An 18,121-nucleotide genomic window follows, 5' to 3' on the forward strand; every position below is an offset into this window, starting at 1 on the left:
TGTGGAAATTCGCATATGCGAAAATTAGCATATGCTAATTTTCGCATATGCGAATTTTCGCACGCCAGTCTCACACAGTAGTATTACAGCCTTCTTTACACCACACAAGCTGGAAGCGGAGAGGGATGATCACTGTGATGTGTACTGTGAAAAAAAAAAAAAAAAACGAATATTCGTAATTACGAATATATAGCGCTATATTCGCGAAATTCGCGAATTCGCGAATATGCGATATTCGCGAATAATATTCGAATTGCGAATATTCGCGAGCAACACTATTAGTGAGGTGCATCTGGCCTTGATGATTATGCCGGGCTCATGTTTATATTGTTATGGTCTGCGTGTGGATCAAGAAGTCATGCAAAGCATATATTCTTGGGGCAGGATTGTTCTATTTGGCATAGATTCATAGGTTCACCAGGTACACGTTTCATGATATTTTGTTGTGCTATGTTACGGTATTTTGACCATACACCCGTGTCTATGATACTGCGCGGGTTTCATGGCTTTGGGCGAATCTGCACGGATAATTCCGTGGGTTACCATTTTATTAACATTGAGTCGTGCTTACGTAAATATAGCTGGGGTTCGTTTATTACTTGCTAAGATGACAGGTCAAGCATGGTTGCGACCTGTCTCCGCTTTAGGTTGATGTCGATACTAATAGTCATGTACATTGGTTGAGGCTTTTAAAATTCGGCTAGATCAATCACATCTACAGATCAGTCCGGGCACAACCTGACACGACTTCAGGTTGGCGACTACGTCGTCATGCGTTGTGTTATTCAGTTGTTGCACAGGGACATAGCTTTATTTTCCAATGCGAGTTGTCACGTCTATAGGTCAATCATGGTCACAACCTGTCTCGGTTTCAGGTTGACGTCGATACTAGCAGTCATATGCTGGTTGAGGCTTTAATTAAGCTAGACCAGTCACATCTGCAAGTCAGTCTGGATACAATCTGACAAGACTTTGGGTTGGCGATAATGTTTTTGTATACATTGTGTTTTTTTTTTTTTTCAACAGTTGGGTTATGCTACAGGGATAGCTTTATGTTTCCATTATTAATTGCCACGTCTATAGGTATATCATGGTTACGACCTGTTTTGGTTCAGGGCGACGGTCATACTGTTAGTTACAGGTTTGGTTGAGTCTTTCATTCATGTTTCGGCCTGTCTCGTCTACAGGGCGATTCAGTTGCGACCTGACATGCCTTCAGGTCGGCGGCGACGTCATCATGTGCATATGTTTACTTAACATTAGGGACATAGCTTGGTTCTGTGTGGTTGGTTTTGTTTGTCTTGACTTAGGTTGTAGACGATAGTAATCACATGTTGGTTGAGTCTCATCATCATGTTGCTGCATAAGTGGTTTCATTGCCGTTAACGTCCACAGGCTGGGGTTACAGTGGAAACCTGACAAAGGTTTAGGTTGGTGGTTACGCAGTCTTTGTGTATACACACTGTTGGCACTCAGAGTTGTGTATACGGGCATAGGGTTGTACTCTGTTGGGATTTTTCACGCCTGCTGCTCAGAGCTTCCAACAGGTAGCATGGAATACTTTCACGATATTTTACATTAGATACTTAGAGGATGTCTCATGTGCCATTTTATTCCTATTTGCATTTATCGGGTTTTGACACTCTTCTTTGCATCCAGCATAATACTATCAAAGTATATCTGTCAGGTATCCAGCATAATATCAAGTGGTCTTGCTCTGACAGGGCGTCATCGTTTGCATTCCATACCATCAAATCTGCCCTGGTGAGTGCGCAAGAGGGAGGGTCGCAAGCCCTCTAGCCATCAGCTCTGGCAGCTGGCTTAGTTAGTTGGTTGGTTAGCTGACGCTTTGGGTAGTTCCCCATGGCGACATCAGGACAGCTCAACATTAGAGGCTGCATTGTCCTTCAGTTGTCATGGTTTCCTAAGGTTTAGGGGAATTACATGCAGATGCGTGGCTGTAGTTACGATAACTTTGCAAGGATGTAAATAGTTACGTATTGATGTTGTATAGAAGATGAATGTTATTGTCAGGTTATCATCATACGGTATTCTCCCGAGTCCCACGAGTGATGCTCAGCTCGAGTGTGGCTAGCTTCGCTTCCACATGTCAAGGATCCAACGGGATCAGCCACGGCTAAGTTGTTTGTCAAACATATACGTATTCTTGTTAAATTCTTTATAGTGATCCGTCCATTATATCCAGTCATTCCCTTAGCATTGTGGCTGTTGCACCGACGTCACATCATTTTCAGCCAGCATACGTGTTTAGGAATTGGGGTGCTGGGAATTCAGTACTACATGCGCTATAGTAAATATTGCACGATGTATTTCAGTCATTGGTCACGAGGTTATTGCGCGTGTTAATAGCGCTTTGTTCTCATTATGAGTTTTGCCCTCTATTTTCAGGTGTACTCCTACGCGGCAGTATATGGCATAACTCAGACTGCTTAGGTTACAGGACGTAGGAGTTTTAGTAAGAGGTTAGTCAGGTAAGCTCGCTATATACGATTGAGCACCGACCACAAGTGTTAAGGCTAATTTGTTAGCCTGTATTTGTGGGAGGGGCGGGGAGTCCCTATAAGTACCCGCGGCAGTCCCTGCACTTGACGCCGCGGGTTCGTCACGTCCCACCCAACCCTCCCTCAATATCATTTTCACTTCATGACTATCATTACACATCAGGGTATGCCCTCTGTTTTCAGGTGTACTCCTACGCGGCAGTATATGGCACAACTCAGACTGCTTAGGTTACAGGATGTAGGAGTTTTAGTAAGAGGTTAGTCAGGTAGGCTCGCTATATACGATTGAGCACCGACCACAAAACTTTTTAATGCTTCCTCACTGCTGTCCTGTTTTAATAATTTAAAGCGCAACTGTCATGAAAATTATACCCCCCAGACTAATAACATGATAATATAGATGATGATATGTGTAATGCAGTTATACTTTTGTCTGCTGTTTATCACTCTTTATCAGCAGGAAAATAGTTTTATCATGTGGTCAGCAACAGTCGGATAGGCGTGGCTGGGGATCGTAATGCCCCGCCTCCGCCACACCTATCCCCTATAAGTGAGCGCTAGACCACTGTGTGATTGACACACAGGTCCCCACCCCCCGATATCCATGATGTGCGGGCCTCCACTGAGCCTATACATATAATGTGCACCTTTATGTTATATGAAATACAGTGCCCGTACTTCTCTTCTTTCTTCTCATGGTGCCGGAGACACGCTGCTTCTGCTTTCACTACAGGCAGAGAGCTCGCTCCCTGCCTCTAGCACTGCGCAGGCGCACTGTGCTGGCGGCAGACAACGGGAGCGAGCTCACTGCCTGTAGTGAAAGCAGAATCAGTGGGTCTACGGCACCATGAGAAGAAAAAAGACGAGTACGGGCACTGTATTTCATATAACATAAAGGGGCACATTATATGTATAGGCTCAGTGGAGTCATGCCGGCCCGCACATCATGGACATTGGGGGGTGGGCACCTGTGTGTCAATCACACAGTGGTCCAGCGCTCACTTTCAGGGGATAGGCGTGGCGGAGGCGGGGCATTGCAATCCCCAGCCATGCCTATCCGACTGTTGCTGCCCGCACGATAAAACTATTTTCTGGCTGATAAAGAGTGATAAACAGCAGACAAAAGTATAGCTGCATTACACATATCTTCATCTATACGATCATGTTATTAGTCTGGGGGGTATAATTTCCATGACAGTTGCGCTTTAAATGCTTTATTTTTGTCATTTATTGCCCCCTTAACATTTTTATTCATCCATATTGGTTTTCTTTTATTTCGGACCCTTTTATTCCCATAAGGTATATACATCTTACAGTGAAAATTTAAGATATTTTTTAAAGTCTCCCATTTAATGTCAGTATTGTTCTTTTTGAGGACATTATCCCATTTTATATTGTTAAGGGCTTCTCTGAGTTGATCGAACTTTGCCTTCCTAAAGGTGTGTGTACTTTTACCTGGCCATTCACAGTAACTAGGCCCTTAGGACTATAGCAGGAACAAAATGGTTCACCACTTAGATGTACGTACGTGGTATGCACTTATGAGGGGGACTAAAATGGACTCCAGTATGCTTAAAACAATATTTGTCTACAACACCAGCAGGTGTGTACTTTTGCCTGGCCTTTCACAGTAACTAGGACCTTAAGAATTTAACAGGAACAAAACGGTACACAACTTAGATGTACTGGCCTTTCACAGTAACTAGGCCCTTAACCGCTTAACCTCTTAAGGACCCAGGGAGTATGGATACGCCCTCACACCCTGGGCCTTAAGGACCCAGGGCGTATCCATACGCCCTGGCGTTTTCCGGTCCCTGCCGCGCGCCGGGCAGAGATCGGAAACGGATGCCTGCTGAAATGCTTCAGCAGGCATCCAGGGCAAACGCCGAGGGGGGCCATGTAGGACCCCCATGTCGGCAATCGCCGCAAATCGCAAGGGAAAGCGCCCTTGCGATCTGCGGCGATACCGGGCTGATCGCGTCTCTGGGACCCGACCGCCCGGTAATTTTGCATGATCCCGGTTGTCACAGACAGCCAGACAGCCATGCTAAAGTATAGGAGCAAGGTGGCAAGCCTGCCACCTGCTCCTATCCCCTGCGATCCGTCAGTTAGCTGGGGACCTGCCCCGGTACTTACCTTGTCCCTGAAGACCTGGATCCCGGCGATTAAGACGGCGGCGGCGACAGGTGAGTGGATCTTCAGCCGCGGTCGGGCCCTTTACAGCAATGCACGTCGCCGTAAAGCGACATGCATTGCTGTAATGGGACCCTGTATACTACAACTCCCAGCATGCCCAGACAGCCCTTGGCATCTGGGCATGCTGGGAGTTGCAGTTTTGCAACATCTGGAGGTCCACAGTTTGGAGACCACTGTGCCCTTCCAGATGTTGCAAAACTACACATCCTCAGCATGCCCTTACTGTCCAGGCATGCTGGGAATTGTAGTTCTGTAACATCTGGCCCTTCAGATGTTGCAGAACTACAACTCCCAGCATGCCTGGACAATTTTGGCATACTGGGAGTTGTAGTTTTGCAACATCTGGACGGGCACAGATTGGGAACCACTGTATTAGTGGTCTGCAAACTGTAGTCCTCCAGGTGTTGCAAAACTACAACTCCAAGCATGCTGGGAGTTGTAGTTCGGCAACATCTGGCTCTAAAGATTTTGCCGAACTACTACTTCCAGCATGCCTGAGAATGTATGGGAGTTGTGGTTTTGCAACAACTGGAGGCACACTGGTTGGGAAACATTGTCTGTTTCCTAACTAAGTGTTTCCCAACCCGTGTGCCTCCAGCTGTTGCAAAACTATAACTAACAGCATGCACTGATAGACTGTGCATGCTGAGAGTTGTAGTTTTGCAACAGCTGGAGGTCCCCCCCCCCCCCTGTGAATGTACAGGGTACATTCACATGGGCAGGGGCTTACAGTGAGTATCAGGCTGCAAGTTTGCGATGCAGCAAATTTTGCGCTGCAGCACAAACTCGCAGCGGGAAACTCGCTCTAATCCCCCCCCCCCGTGTGACTGTACCCTAAAAACACTACACTACACTACCACAAAATAAAATAAAAAGTAAAAAACACTACATATACACATACCCCTACACAGCCCCCCTCCCCTCCCCAATAAAAATGAAAAACGCCTGGTACGCCACTGTTTCTAAGATGGAGCCTCCAGCTGTTGCAAAACAACAACTCCCAGTATTGCTGGACAGCGGTTGACTGTCCAAGCATGCTGGGAGTTTTTCAACAGCTGGAGGCACCCTGTTTGGAGATCACTGTGCAGTGGTGTCTAAACTGTAGCCCTCCAGATGTTGCAAAACTGCAAATCCCAGCATGCCCAAACAGTAAACAGCTGTCTCGGCATGCTGGGAGTTGTAGTTGCATACCTCCAGTTGTTGCATAACTACATCTCCCAGCATGCCCTTCAGCAATCAGTACCTTCTTTGAGTTGTAGTTTTGCAACAGCTGGAGGCACACTGGTTGGTAAAATACTGAGTTAGGTAACAGAACCTAACTGAATGTTTTCTCCAGCTGTTGCAAAAGTACAACTCCCAGCATGCACGGTCTGTCAGTATATGCTGGGAGTTGTAGTTTTGAAACAGCTGCAGGTTTGCCCCCCCCCCCATATGAATGTACAGGGTACATTCACACGGGCGTGTTTACAGTGAGTTTCAAGCTTCAAGTTTGAGCTGTGGCAAATTTTTCAACGCAGCCCAAACTCCTAGCGGAAACTCACTGTAACCAGCCAGTGTGAATGTACCCTAAAAACACTACACTACACTAACACATAATAAAGGGTAAAACACTACATATACACCCCCTTATACTGTCCCCCCCCCAATAAAAAATGTATTGTACGGCAGTGTTTCCAAATGGAGCCTCCAGCTGTTGCAAAACAACAACTCCCAGCATTTCCAGACAGCCACTAACTGTCCAGGCATGCTGGGAGTTTAGCAACAGCTGGAAGCACCCTGTTTGGGAATCAATGGCATAGAATACCCCTATGTCAACCCCTATGCAATCCCTAATTTAGTCCTCAAATGCAAATGGCGCTCTCTCACTTCGGAGCCCTGTCGTATTTCAAGGAAACAGTTTAGGGCCACATATAGGGTATTTTCGTACTCGGGAGAAATTGCACTACAAATTTTGGGGGGCTTTTTCTCCTTTTACCCCATATGAAAAGGAAAAGTTGGGGTTAAACCAGCCTGTTGGTGTAAAAAAAAAAAAAAAAAAATTACACCAACATGCTGGTGTTGCCCCATACTTTTTATTTTCACAAGCAGTAAAAGAAAAAAAGACCCCCAAAATTTGTAACGCAATTTCTCCTGAGTACGGAAATACCCCATATGTGGGCGTAAAATGCTCTGCGGACGCACAAGGCTCAGGAGTGACAGTGCACTGTGTACATTTGAGGTCTAAATTGGTGATTTGCACAGAGGTGGCTGATTTTACAGCGGTTCTGACATATACGCAAAAAAATTAATACCCACATGTGACCCCATTTTGGAAACTACACCCCTCACGGAATGTAACAAGGGGTATAGTGAGCCTTAACACCCCACAGGTGTTTGACGAATTTTCGTTAAAGTTGGATGGGAAAATAAAAAAAAAATGCTAGTGTTACCCTACATTTTTCATTTTCACAAAGGATAATCGGAAAAAAGCCCCATTTCTTCTGAGTGAGAACATACCCCATATGTGGATGTAAAGTGCTCTGCGGGCGAACTACAATGCTCAGAAGGGAGGGAGCACCATTGGGCTTTTGAAGAGAAAAGTTGTCCGGAATTGATGGCCACGTGTGTTTACAAAGCCCCCATAGTGCCAGAACAATGGACCTTAAATTTTTCATTTGCACAGCCCACTGTTCCAAAGATCTGTGAAACACCAGTGGGGTGTAAATACTCACTGCACTCCTTATTAAATTCTGTGAGGGGTGTAGTTTCCAAAATGGGGTCACATGTGGGGGGAGTCCACTGTTCTGGCACCACGGGGGGCTTTGTAAATGCACATGGCCCCTGACTTCCATTCCAAAAAAATTCTCTTCTGAGCATTGTAGTGTGCCAACAGAGCACTTGATGTCCACACATGGGGTATTTCCATACTCAGAAGAAATAAGGTTACAAATTTTGGGGGTAATTTACTCCTATTACCCCTTGTAAAAATGTAAAAATTTTTGGGGAAAACTGCATTTTTGTGAAAAAAAAGTTTTTTCATTTACACATCCAACTTTAACAAAAAGTCATCAAACACCTGTGAGGTTTTAAGGCTCCCTGTACCCCTTGTTACGTTCTAAAAAATTTAATGCACCATGTTTTTTCTTTTGCTGTTCTGACACCATAGGGGCTTTCTTAATGTGACATGCACCCCAAAAACTATTTCAACAAAATTTGCTTAACAAAAGCCAAATGTCACTCCTTCTCTTCTGAGCATTGTAGTTTGCCCGCAGAGCATTTTATGTCCTAACATGGGGTATTTCCATACCCAGAAGAGATGGGGTTACAAATTATGGTGGGCATTTTCTCCCATTACCCTTTGTAAAAATGATACATTTTGGAAAAAAATGCATTTTAGTGAAAACATTTTTTTTATTTCATTTACACATCCTACTTTAACGAAAAGTCGTCAAACACCTGTAGGGTGTTAAGGCTCACTGGACCCCTTGTTACGTGCCTTGAGGGGTGTAGTTTCCAAAATGGTATGTCATGTGCAGGGGTTTCTGCTGTTCTGGCACCATATGGGCTTCCTAAATGCGACATGCCCCCCAAAAACCATTTCAGAAAAATTCACTCTCCAAAATCCCTTTGTCGCTCCTTCCCTTCCCTCTACTGCATCCGCCGAACACTTGACATACACATATGAGGTATTTCCTTACTCGAGAGAAATTGGGTTACAAATTTTGAGAGGATTTTTCTCCTTTTACCCCTTGTCAAAATTCAAAAACTGGGTCTACAAGAACATGCGAATGTAAAAAATGAAGATTTTGAATTTTCTCCTTCACTTTGCTGCTATTCCTGTGAAACACCTAAAGGGTTATTACACTTACTGAATGTCATTTTAAATACTTTGAGGGGTGCAGTTTTTATAATGGGGTCATTTATGGGGTAGTTCTAATAAGAAAGCCCTTCAAATCCACTTCAAACCTGAACTGGTCCCTGAAAAATTCCGATTTTGAAAATTTTGTGAAAAATTTGAAAATTGCTGCTGAACTTTGAAGCCCTCTGATGTCTTCCGAAAGTAAAACATGTCAGTTTTATGATGCAAACATAAAGTAGACATAATTTATGTTTGCAACACATGTATTTGTGAATCAAAATATAATTTATTTGGAATGTCTGTTTTCCTTACAAGCAGAGAGCTTCAAAGTTAGAAAAATTTTAAATTTTAAATTCAAATTTTGGAATTTTTCACCAAGAAATTATGCAAGTATCGATGAAATTTTACCACTACCATAGAGTAGAATATGTCACGAAAAAACAATCTCGGAATCAGAATAAAAGGTAAAAGGTTATTAATGCTTAAAGTGACAGTGGTCAGATGTGAAAAAATCGCTCTGGTCCTTAAGGCCAAAATGGGCCTGGTCCTTAACCCCTTAACCCCTTAAGGACCAGGCCATTTTACACCTTAAGGACCAGAGCGTATTTGCAAATCTGACCACTGTCAATTTAAACATTAATAACTCTGGAATGCTTTTAGTTATCATTCTGATTCCGAGATTATTTTTTCATGACATGTTCTACTTTAACTTAGTGGTAAAATTTTATGGTAACTTGCATCCTTTCTTGGTGAAAAATCCCCAAATTTGATGAAAAAAATTTAAGGAAAATGGATATTCAAAATAATTTTTTTTTGGGATCACATATACAATATGTCTACTTTATGTTTGCATCATAAAATTTATAAGTTTTTACTTTTGGAAGACACCAGAGGGCTTCAAAGTTCAGCAGCAACTTTAAAATTTTTCACAAAATTTTCAAACTTGCTATTTTTCATGGACCAGTTTGGGTTTGAAGTGGATTTGAAGGGTCTTCATATTAGAAATACCCCATAAAAGACCCCATTATAAAAACTACACCCCCCAAAGTATTCAAAATGACATTCAGTATGTGTATTAACCCTTTAGGTGTTTCACAGGAATAGCAGCAAAGTGAAGGAGAAAATTCAAAATCTTCATCTTTTACACTCGCATGTTCTTGTAGACCCAATTTTTGAATTTTTGCAAGGGGTAAAAAGGAGAAAATTTTTACTGGTATTTGAAACCCAATTTCTCTCGAGTAAGCATATACCTCATATGTCTATGTTAATTGTTCGGCGGGCGCAGTAGAGGGCTCAGAAGGGAAGGAGCGACAAATGGTTTTTGGGGGGCATGTCACATTTAGGAAGCCCCTATGGTGCCAGAACAGCAAAAAAAAAAAAAAAAACCATGGCATACCATTTTGGAAACTAGCCCCCTCGGGGAACGTAACAAGGGGTAAAGTGAACCTTAATATCCCACAGGTGATTCACGACTTTTGCATATGTAAAAATTTTTTTTTTTTAAAAAAAAGGGTAATAGCAGAAAATTCCCCCAAAATTTGAAGCCCAGTTTCTCCCGATTAAGAAAACACCCCATATGGGGATGAAAATTGCTCTGCTGGCGCACTACAGGTCTCAGAAGAGGAGGAGTCACATTTGGCTTTTTGAAAGCAAATTTTGCTCTGGGGGCATGCCGCATTTAGGAAGCCCCTATGGTGCCAGAACAGCAAAAAAAAAAAAACACATGGCATATCATTTTGGAAACTAGACCCCTCGGGGAATGTAAAAAGGGGCAATATGAACCCTAATACCCTACAGGTGCTTCACGACTTTTGCATATGTAAGACATTTTTTTTTTGTTTTACCTAAAATGCTTGGTTTCCCAAAATTTTTACATTTTTAAAAAGGGTAATAGCAGAAAATACCCCCCAAAATTTGAAGCCCAATTTCTCCCGATTCAGAAAACATCCCATATGGGGGGGAAAAGTGCTCTGCTGGCGCACTACAGGTCTCAGAAGAGGAGGAGTCACATTTGGCTTTTTGAAAGCAAATTTTGCTCTGGGGGCATGCCACATTTAGGAAGCCCCTATAGTGCCAGAACAGCAAAAAAAAAAAACACATGGCATACCATTTTGGAAACTAGACCCCTCGGGGGAACGTAACAAGGGGTAATGTGAACCTTAATACCCCACAGGTGATTCAAGACTTTTGCATATGTAAAAAAATAAAAATAAATTTTACCTAAAATGCTTGTTTTCCCAAAAATTTTACATTTTTAAAAAGGGTAATAGCAGAAAATACACCCCAAAATTTGTAACACAATTTCTCCTAAGTACGGCGATACCCCATATGTGACCCTAAACTGTTGCCTTGAAATACGACAGGGCTCCAAAGTGAGAGCGCCATGCGCATTTGAGGCCTAAATTAGGGACTTGCATAGGGGTGGACATTGGGAATCACTGGCGTAGAATACCCCTAACAGGGTGCCTCCAGCTGTTGTAAAACTCCCAGCATGCCTAGACAGTCAGTGGCTATCTGGCAATACTGGGAGTAGTTGTTTTGCAACAGCTGGAGGCTCCGTTTTGGAAACAGCTCAAACTTGCAGCCGGATACTTACTGTAAACCTCCGCCCATGTGAGTGTACCCTGTACGTTCACATTGGGGAGGGGGGAACATCCAGCTGTTGCAAAACTACAACTCCCAGCATGTACGGTCTATCAGTGCATGCTGGGAGTTGTAGTTTTGCAACAGCTGGAGGCTCCGTTTTGGAAACAGTGGCGTACCAGGCGTTTTTCATTTTTATTGGGGAGGGGGGCTGTGTAGGGGTATGTGTATATGTAGTGTTTTTTACTTTTTATTCTATTTTTTGGTAGTGTAGTGTTTTTAGGGTACAGTTGCACGGGCGGGGGTTAACAGTAGTTTCTCGCTGGCAGTTTGAGCTGCGGCAGAAAATTTGCCGCAGCTCAAACTTGCAGCCGGATACTTACCTATGTAAACCTCCGCCCATGTGAGTGCATCCTGTACATTCACATTGGGGGGGGGGGGGGGGGGGGAGAAACATCCAGCTGTTGCAAAACTACAACTCCCAGCATGTACGGTCTATCAGTGCATGCTGGGAGTTGTAGTTTTGCAACAGCTGGAGGCACACTGGTTGTGAAACACCGAGTTTGGTAACAAACTCAGTGTTTTGCAACCAGTGTGCCTTCAGCTGTTCCAAAAGCTACAACCCCCAGCATGTACGGACAGCAGAAGGGCATGCTGGGTCTTGCAGTTATGCAACAGCTGGAGGCATACTACTTTGGCTGGGGATTCTGGGGATTGTAGTTATGCAACAGCTGGAGACACACTGGTTTGCTACTTAACTCAGTGTGCCTTCAGCTGTTGCAAAACTACAACTCTCAGCAGTCACCGACAGCCAACAGGCATGCTGGGAGTTGTAGTTATGCAACCAGCAGATGCACCACTACAACTCCCAGCATGCACTTTAGCTGATTGTGCAAGCTGGGAGTTGTAGTTCTACAACAGCTGAAGGTACACTTTTCTATAGAAAAAATGTGCCTCCAGCTGTTGCAAAACTATAAGTCCCAGCATGCCCATAAGGGAATGCTGGGCGTTGTGGTGGTCTGCCTCCTGCTGTTGCATAACTACAGCTCCCAGCATGCCCTTTTTGCATGCTGGGAGCTGTTGCTAAGCAACAGCAGGAGGCTGTCACTCACCTCCTGCTGCTGCTCCACGCCGCGCAGGTCAGTCCCTCGCCGCCGCCGCTGCTCCCGGGGCCCCGATCCCAACATTTACGCCGGGGATCGAGGTCCCCAGCACCCGGGATGCACGTCCCGCACCCGCTCACTTACTCCGAAAGAGGGGCGGAGCGGTTTGCGGGAGTGACACCCGCAGCAGGCGCCCTGATTGGTCGGCCGGTACACTGGCCGACGAATCAGGGCGATCGTGAGGTGGCACCAGTGCCACCTCACCCCTGCTGGCTATGGCTGTTCGGGGCCGTCTCTGACTGCCCCGATCAACCAGTAATTCCAGATCACCGGGTCACTGGAGACCCGATTTACCCAGAATCGCCGCAGATCGCTGGACTGAATTGTCCAGCAATCTGCGGCCATCGCCGACATGGGGGGGCATAATGACCCCCCTGGGCGATATGCCGCGATGCCTGCTGAACGATTTCAGCAGGCATCGGGCACCGGCTCCCCTCCGGCTAGCGGCGGGGGGCCGGGAATGGACAGGACGTACTCCTACCTCCTCAGTCCTTAAGGACTCGGAAACGGGGGCGTAGGAGTACGTACATTGTCCTTAAGGGGTTAAAGGGGTACTCCCCTGGAAAACTTTTTTTTTTTTAAATCAACTGCTGCCAGAAAGTTAAACAGATTTGTAAATTACTTCTATTAAAAAATCTTAATCCTTCCAATAAATTTTATGGGCTACATACTACAGTGGAAATGCTTTTCTTTTTGGATTTCTCTGATGTCACGACCACAGTGCTGATCTCTGCTGTCCATTTTAGGAACTGTCCAGAGCAGCATATGTTTGCTATGGGGATGTTCTCCTGCTTTGGACAGTTCCAAAAACGGACAGCAGAGGTCAGCAGAGAGCACTGTGGTCGTGACATCAGAGAAATTCAAAAAGAAAAGCATTTCTTCTGTAGTATATAGCTCCTAAAAAGTACTGGAAGGATTAAGATTTTTTAATAGAAGTAATTTACAAATCTGTTTATCTTTCTGGCACCAGTTTATTTATCCCCAAAGGATAGGGGATAAGATGTCAGATCGCCAGGGTCCTGCTGCTGGGGACGCCGGGGATCGCTGCTATGGCGCCCCGCCATCATTATTGCACAGAGCGAGTTCGCTCTGTGCGTAATGACGGGCGATACAGGGGCCGGAGCAGCGTGACATCATGGCTCCGCCCCTCATGACATCACGGCCCGTCCCCTTAATGCAAGTCTATGGCAGGGGGCGTGACGACCGCCATGCCCCCTTCCCATAGACTTGTATTGACGGGGGCGGGCTGTGACGTCACAAGGGGCGGAGCCGTGACGTAACGATGCACCGGCCCCTGTATTGCCCGTCATTACGTGCAGAGCGATCTCACTCTGTGCAGTAATGAAAGCGGGGTGCTGCAGCAGCGATCCCCGGGGTCCCCAGCAGCAGGACCCCGGCGATCTGACATCTTATCCCCTATCCTTTGGATAGGGGATAAGATGTCTAGGGGCTTAGTGCCCCTTTAAGACTTTAACAGGAACAAAATGGTACACCACTTAGATGTACGTACGTGGTACGCACTTATGATGGGAGTACAATGCACTCCACTACGCTTGTATATGTCTAGAACAGCAGCAGATGTGTACTTTTGGTTGGGCTTGAGGTGAATCACTGCTGTAAAAATGCTTTTCTGTGCAACACACTGCTCTCTGTTCCCCTCTCTCTCTCTCTTCAAAGAACGCTGATTTGAGTGGCCGTAAGATGGCTGCCGATTTATATAGGGCTGTGACATCAAAGGGGTGGCTGGCTGCTGATAGGCTGCATGTGATTCAGGGTCATCCCGCCTACCCTTGTTCCCGCCTTCCCAGCATTCCTTGCACCATGTCCTGACATGTAGAGCCCCCATTGTAGATGCCCTGGAGCCTGGACCGCACTAAATGGAGTTTAATGAAGCGATTTGTTAGATCGAATTGCGGCGATATTCGCATTCGTTACGAAGCTAATTTTTACTGAAATTCGTAACGAATTCTGATACATCGGATTTGATTCGCTCATCCCTAATTGGTTGCCTCCATCATTTTCATAATAATTCAGTGTTTTAGGCATGCAAAGATTCCTTAATTTATCACACCAGGGATAGAGTACATGGATCTAACATTCAGCAAAACTGATATCTAATACTAAGCTCACAGCGCATCTAAGATTCACAGTCAAACTACTTAACCTCAAAGCCAACTTCTTCTATAATGTCATTATGATACCAAGGAAACGCATTAAGTGGTTTATAAGCAGACACAGGACAAAGAGAAACAATGTAATGTAGGCCACATACTTCACACACATTTAACTTATCAATGCTATTTCCTAGAAAAAAAAAAAAGAGAAATGTTTATGGGAAGAAGATTTTTTAATGCCCCCACCCCTCTATGTTGAAAAAAATGACTGAGAGTTAATCCTTTTAGTGTTGCTATGAAACTCAACAGTACTAGAATGGAATAACTGATGATGGTCAAGGACATGAACTTTGTTCTGAAAATCTAATTCTCTTGTTTGTTTTTAAATACCCTGTGGGAGATTTATGACAGTAAGTATGCCAGAATAAATGTTTTTAAATTTTGTGCTAAAGTCCCAAAATTTTGCAACTTTTAAGCCATGCTTGACACTTTTTAAAAAAGTGAGTGGGGCTTAGCATAAAGGGGCGTGTCCTCTGAGGCCTGTCTTATTTAGTTTAAGTGCATCGGTCACTATGTGAACACATTTTAAAATGCTTACACAGCCCAGATTTTGGGTCTGCAGAAACAATTAATATTTTCATTGTTTCTGCGAATTTCACTTGGAAATGCATTGCTGTTTATGGAGACTACGCATTTCCAAACGGTCCTAATGCTGGCTGCACATGCAAATTCCTGGAATGTGTGCCTATGTTTTCGGTCCACCGAGTAAATAGAGTGTCAGTGCATGCCTTGAGGACACAGCCAGGTTTAATTTTTGTGTTTTCATTTTTCCACTTCTCTTTTGAGGGCTTGTGTTTTGTATTGTACTTTGTAATAACATCTTTCATTTTACCATAAAATGTCCAGCGGAGAAAAAAAACCATGATCGCTGATGTCCACCATTATCGTTGATCTGATAACAGCCGAAACTTACTTGCTATGCAGCAAGCACAGCTCCTGCGCTCATTTCATAGATTCCTCTAAGTTACTGGCTGCAGCCCTGGACATTTATGAAGCATGTCTTTAAGGAATTAAGGGAAATCCCCAATTGAACTATTATCATTGCACCATTGTAAATTCAATGCAGGAAACAGTAATAAATTGGGAAATTAAAAAGCCATCTTGTGCAATGATTTTGTGAAAATGTTTTTCTTTTGGGGGAGGAGGGTGTTTTATTTTTATTTTATATATAATAAAAGGTGACCAATCTAGCCCTGCTGAAGCCACAGCCATGTGTGTAATACATAAAATACCTGGGTCTTAGACATTTAAAGGGATACTGTATTGGAATATAACTTATCCTCTATCCGAAGGATAGGGGATAAGTTATAGATCACAGGGGGGGGGAGGAGGGGTCTGATTGCTGGGACCCCCGCAATTTCCTGCACGGGGCCAGGGCAGTCCGGAGGAAGGGGGCGTTCTGTCCCCCGCATGACGCTGCGACCGACATGCCCCCTCCATGTATACCATAAAGATACATGGAGGGGGAGTGTCTGTCACGGCTCTCTGCAGACTGCCGCGGCCCCGTACAGGAGATCGCGGGGGGTCCCTGCAGTCGGACCCCCGCTATCTATCGCGATAGAGGATAAGTTATATTCCACTACAGTATTCCTTTAATGACCCAGCAATTTTCTTAATTTTTACATTGTTACATTCTATGAGCCAAAACCCATATGAGGTACATACTGTATGACTTTTTCATTGCTTTCTATAGTTTTTTTTTCTAAAAATGAACAAAATAGAGCAGTTCTGATATAATTTTTTTCATTGTTTGTGATTAATAACAAGACTATTTTAAAGTTCAAATAGAATGATAAGAATAATGTTGCAAATATTTCAATTGAAAAGGGAAGAACTCCTTGACACTGGGAACTTGTGAATGGAAGTTCAGGTGATGCACAGAAATAGGAGGTTCAGTGCAGGTAATGCAGTGTTGGAGGGGTGCTCAATCGATATGAAATCCAGAGCATAAGCACATATAGAAAGTTGAGAATAACATAGCACTCGCCCTGTTCTTGGCAAAGTGATGGTGGTTTTATTTACAAAACATCCTGGTGAAAGACATCAGGTGCTTAGAGACAAAACATGAAGGGGCTCCTCGGTGCTCGAGGATGCGGTGACTGCTCCATTTCGCAGTATTACCACTTGGTCACACGATCTTGGTTCTTCCCTCTTCAGTTGCAATATTTTACAGTTCAAGTTGGCAATATCACATTCAATATCAAAATATGTGTATTTTTTTGTGTTTTATGTTAAAAAAAATGTATGCATGCTAAAAATGTGTATTTTTTTTATATATTAAAAGTATATTTTTGCAAAACTGTACTGACAGTTTACTCATCTAGCCCTGCTGGAGGCACACCCAAGTAGGCACAAATGCATGAAATACCTGAGAGCCTTCATGAGGTCCCCTTTGCCATTAAAACCCAACAGATAACCAAGCTCTGACTGTTGAGACCCAATTAGCACCTAGCAGGCTATAACTCCCCCTCCCCCTACTACAATAAATAATTAAATAATAACCAACACAACAACAATTTAACTTTTCCATGGGTGGGAATCGGCCACAGCTTTATTTATAAAATGACTTATATAAATAACAATTTAACTGTAACAAAGACACCGATTGGCTTCTTACCAACCCGAGAGGTGCTGACACACCATCCTGTGTGGAGTTCTACCCCGGGTTGACCCCGCTTTCACCGTCTTCTTACCGCCAAGCTGTGACTTACAATAAACAGAGATACAAAAAAGGGAGGGAGGGAAAAACTCCGGGTCCTGGGCAGATTGAGGGGGGAAGGGAGGCACCACAGCAATAAATACCCAGGGGAGGGCCCCTGAAAGCCCGGGAAATTATTAAACCCCTGATTGGTGCACTCCTTCCCCCCACCCATGGGACCTACCACTATAGCCACTGGCAAGTTTTACAGGCGGGGGAGGGGGCTAAAAACCTTGCCTGTATATTTCTTAACCCCTTACTGCTCACCAGTCATGGGCCAAGTTAGTTATGCACAGCTTGCCCCTCCATACAATATTCAGCCCAGGAGACCAATGCAGGGCTACTTTTGCCCCGCTGACAAAAGATGATTGTGGTCAGTAAGAGGTTAAACAACATAACTTAGTGTATACCTCATCAACGCTTTCTACAAGTTAACATTTTATAATTTCCCACTATTATTATAGGCAGCCATTTTCTGTTTCCACTTTATTAAGAAGCACTCACAAACAGGAGATGAGAACTTGGATGCCTTTGCTCTTTCCTTAAATTTTTTTATTCATTTTGAGCAATCACTATACTTTTGATTGTATTTTTCCATAGTAATTCAAACAAGAAGCTTCCGTAGATGAAAGATTCACACAGATTTTCTTGAACAACATTTAGGGAAATGATCTACAAATGACAAGCAATGTGTGACCTTATTTTGGTAATAAGCCCTAAATGATAAAATGAAGGGATCAGCAAGAATTGGATGCAGCATATCAGGGGACTTTATTCATGCACGAAAAATGCCTGGGCAGGAAACCAAAACAAGCTAGTCATGGCATATTATGTGCAAGAAATAAAACAAAGTAGGGCATGGAAAGGGTCTTTTATGCAGAGTCATATGAGTGGAACAAACTGTATGCAAATAAGAGTCCTCTGTCCCATGACTATGTATGTAGAGT

Source organism: Hyla sarda, chromosome 5, assembly GCF_029499605.1.
Source record: "Hyla sarda isolate aHylSar1 chromosome 5, aHylSar1.hap1, whole genome shotgun sequence".
Taxonomy (NCBI): Eukaryota; Metazoa; Chordata; class Amphibia; order Anura; family Hylidae; genus Hyla; species Hyla sarda.